Source organism: Aedes albopictus, chromosome 2 (genome assembly GCF_035046485.1).
Source record: "Aedes albopictus strain Foshan chromosome 2, AalbF5, whole genome shotgun sequence".
In the NCBI taxonomy this organism is placed as follows: domain Eukaryota; kingdom Metazoa; phylum Arthropoda; class Insecta; order Diptera; family Culicidae; genus Aedes; species Aedes albopictus.
In genome coordinates this window covers 262,428,690-262,432,225 of record NC_085137.1, presented here as the reverse complement: position 1 = coordinate 262,432,225, position 3,536 = coordinate 262,428,690, and the positions used below count along the sequence as shown (strand labels likewise).

The 3,536-nt window shown below is 49.9% G+C and overlaps 1 long non-coding RNA gene across 1 annotated transcript; it reads right to left on the bottom strand.

The window, feature by feature from the left end:
- LOC109405970 (uncharacterized) lies at positions 1–966 on the bottom strand. The gene is made up of 2 exons (XR_009997018.1): positions 668–966; positions 1–588 (listed from the first exon to the last, which is right to left on the bottom strand). It is a non-coding gene; the product is annotated as an uncharacterized LOC109405970 (long non-coding RNA).
- Positions 967–3,536: the final 2,570 nt, after the last annotated feature.

Sequence of the window (3,536 nt, the reverse complement as noted above, 5' to 3'; positions counted from 1 at the left end):
AAGAGATGTAACTCTGTTTTATTTATTATTTAATAAAATTATTGTAGTTTCCTTCGAACGGAGCTGGTGGGCAACAGCATAGTGACTTGGGGTTTTCGAAAATTTCTGAAAAAAAAAACTTCGTCATCCAGATTTTGATTTCCGGCATGCAGATCGCAAGAATCTCCGGAAGCGTCCCAGAACCCTCGCCTATGCACGAAAAAAGCCTTGTACGATAGAATTTTGGACGGGTGTTCGGCTCACAACGCTTGGGCATCATCGATTCCTCACCGGATTCCTCCTCTTCCGGATGATTGGTGTGCGCTACATAGTCTGCTGCATCATTGTCCTCGCTTTTGCCGTGGTTTCTCCGGAACGTCTTTCTCGGAGCCTTGCGCTTCCTATTATTACTGATGATGCATCTTACGTGCTCCGGGATGGTCATTGGATTGTTGCACTTCCGGATGTGGCAGGCTGTGCTCCTCAGCGCCAGCTGAGGATCGACTTTAGTGGGATGGTTGACTGCACTCGTGATGTTACTCGTATTCCGGTGGAGACTCTTTCATTCGGATGCGTTTTTCTCCAAGTCGATGCATTTGCAGAGCAAACCTAAAAGTTGAGTTTGTAAACAAACAATAAACATATTTTTTATAGTTTTTACAAACAGATTCGACTGAAATAAACTTACTTCGGGTAAATTGTTCTGCTGTTAAATAAATTCCACTAAAAAAGTAAAAAAATGACTCGTTATTTCACCAAAAATGTTGAAAATGGAGGTGGACCGAAGTTACATTTTTTTTGGTTGCGATCAGAGTAAATTTCTAACGTCTAACATGGCTTATACACAGGATAAAATATTGTCGCGTTAATTTGCCTAAGTTTAAATTATTAAGCGATACCAGTATACTTTTTATACTGGGACAGGTGTAAACTTCGTAAATGGCAAAAATGATTATATTTTAAACTAAACAAGATTTGTTTCATTTCAGAGTGAACACCCCCGCTCAATGTCCGGAACGTGCCAACCCCAGGCTGGCTCGATGCTTCTGGAACGCACTTACTGGCAATCCTTTTGTCATAATATCCGCTACCTGCTCGCCGGTACGGATGTACTGAACCGCTATATTCCCCCGCTGAATCTCTTCACGGACGAACCGATGCCTAACGTCGACATGCTTCAAGCGACCGGTATCCCGTTCTTCTTCGACCACCTTAATCGTAGATTGATTGTCTTCGTGGTACACGACCGGATGCTCCGGCTCGACATCCAAATCTTTCAGTAGACGCTCCAGCCAAATTCCGTGACAAACAGCCGTGCTCAGGGCCACCAGCTCCGCTTCCGTGGAAGACAACGAGATGGTAGACTGCTTCCTGGTCAGCCAGCTAACAGTCGATCCATGAACTCGAAAAACGAATCCTGTAAGCGAACGCCTATCGACAGGGTCATTCGCCCAATCCGCATCGGCAAATGCTTCGATTACCGGTGCCGATTCCTCCGCCGAGAACACCAGTCCCAAATCCAACGTTCCCCGAATGTATCGCAGCACTCTTTTCGCATGCACCCAGTGCACCTCTGAGGGACAGCTCTGGAACTGACTCAAGTAGCTAACCGCTGCACACAAGTCCGGTCTAGACGTCAGTGTCACGTACGTAAGACAACCGATTAGCTCTCGGTATGGTTTATCAGTACGCTCAGCTTCTTCCCCTTTCTTTAGTCGCAGACGACACTCAATGGGTGTCGAGGTAGCCTTGCACTCGTGCATGTTGAAACGTCGAAGCAAATTCTCCAGAAAACCTCGCCGACTGATCCGAAGAATCCGTCTCTCTAAGTCCCGGTCAATCCTCATGCCGAGAAACGCTTGAACCTCTCCTATATCCGTCATTTCGAACTCGTTTGCTAGGCACCGCTTCACCACCTCAACCGCCTTCAGCTGACGTCCAACCACGAGCAAGTCATCCACGTACAATACCAGTATGACTTGGTTGCACCCGCGGCCTTTCACGTACAGGCACGGGTCGCTCGAACTCCGACGAAAAATCAATCTCTCGACGAAACTGTGGAATCTTGCATTCCAGGCTCTCGAGGCCTGTTTGAGGCCGTACAGTGACCTGTTGAGTCGGCACACCAGCTGCTTTCCACGCTCAAAGCCCTCCGGTTGGGTCATATATATCTCTTCCTCCAAATGCCCGTTTAGGAAGGCAGTTTTCACGTCCATTTGGTGCACTGCCATCCGCTGCTCGTTCGCTACCGCCAACACGACCCGAACGGTGTCCAACCGCGCAACGGGAGAATAAGTTTCGGCGTAGTCGAAACCTGCCTTCTGACTGAACCCGCGAGCCACAAGTCTGGCTTTGTAGCGGTCTCCCCCATCGCCTTCGTTGTGCTTCACCTTGAACAGCCACTTGCACGTAATGGGCACTCGCCCCTCTGGTAGCTTGACTAACGTCCACGTTTGGTTCCGCTCTAGGGAATCCATCTCTTCGCGAACAGCCGCTTGCCACTTATCCCAGTCCGGCCTTTTCTTCATTTCCGCCAGCGATGTTGGCAAGTTATCGACGAAGCTTGAGGCGTTCAACGCAAATCCCGTGTAGTTCATCTCGTACTCTTGATGCCATCCCGGCGGCTTCCGGTCCCGTCCAGACCGGCGAGCCGGCGACTCTGCCTCCGCTTGCTCTTCAGCCTCTTCTCGAATTGTTCTCTCGGCGCAACTGTCGTAGCTATCCTCCTCAGCGCTTTCATCCGAATCTGCTTCCGAATTGTCCTCCTCGTCATCAGCATCTGCGGAAACGTTCTCCCTTACAGCTTCACTGTCTTCTTCGGAATCTTCCCGCATCACACGAATCCGAAACTCTGCAGAACTGCACTGGGTATTCGGAATCTCTTCCGAACTCGCTTTGGAATCGTTCTCAACGAAAACAACGTCCCGCACTACAACGATCTTCTTCTGTTTAGGATCCCACACTCGGTATCCGCAGGGAGCGTACCCTACGAAAATCCCTTTCCAGGATTTCGCATCCAATTTTCTCCTACGTTCCTTGGGGATGTGCACGTGAACCGCCGCGCCGAATACGCGCAGACCACGAACATTAGGTCGCCGACCTTCCCAAGCTTCGTACGGCGTCTTCCGTTGACCGATCGCACTAGCAGGACTGCGATTCACCAGGAACGCTGCAGTCTGGATCGCAGGACCCCAGAACTCCTTCCCGATACCGCAGTCTTCGAGCATGGAACGAACCTTTTCCACGAGCGTTCGGTTCATCCGCTCGCTCACCCCGTTCTGCTCTGGAGAGTAGGGAACAGTGTACTCGATCTTAATCCCCTTCTGCTTGCAGAATCTTCGAAACTCGCGACCGACGTATTCGCCACCGTTATCGCAGCGCAATCGAGATATACGTTTACCGAACTTCGCACTTACTAACGCTTCGTATTCTCTGAAGTTTTCCAGTACTTCTTCTTTTGAGTTCATCAGAAATACGACCGTGAACCGACTGAAGTCGTCAACGAATGTCACGAAATACCTTTCGTCGTCAATGCCCACCGGCGTCACAGGGCCACA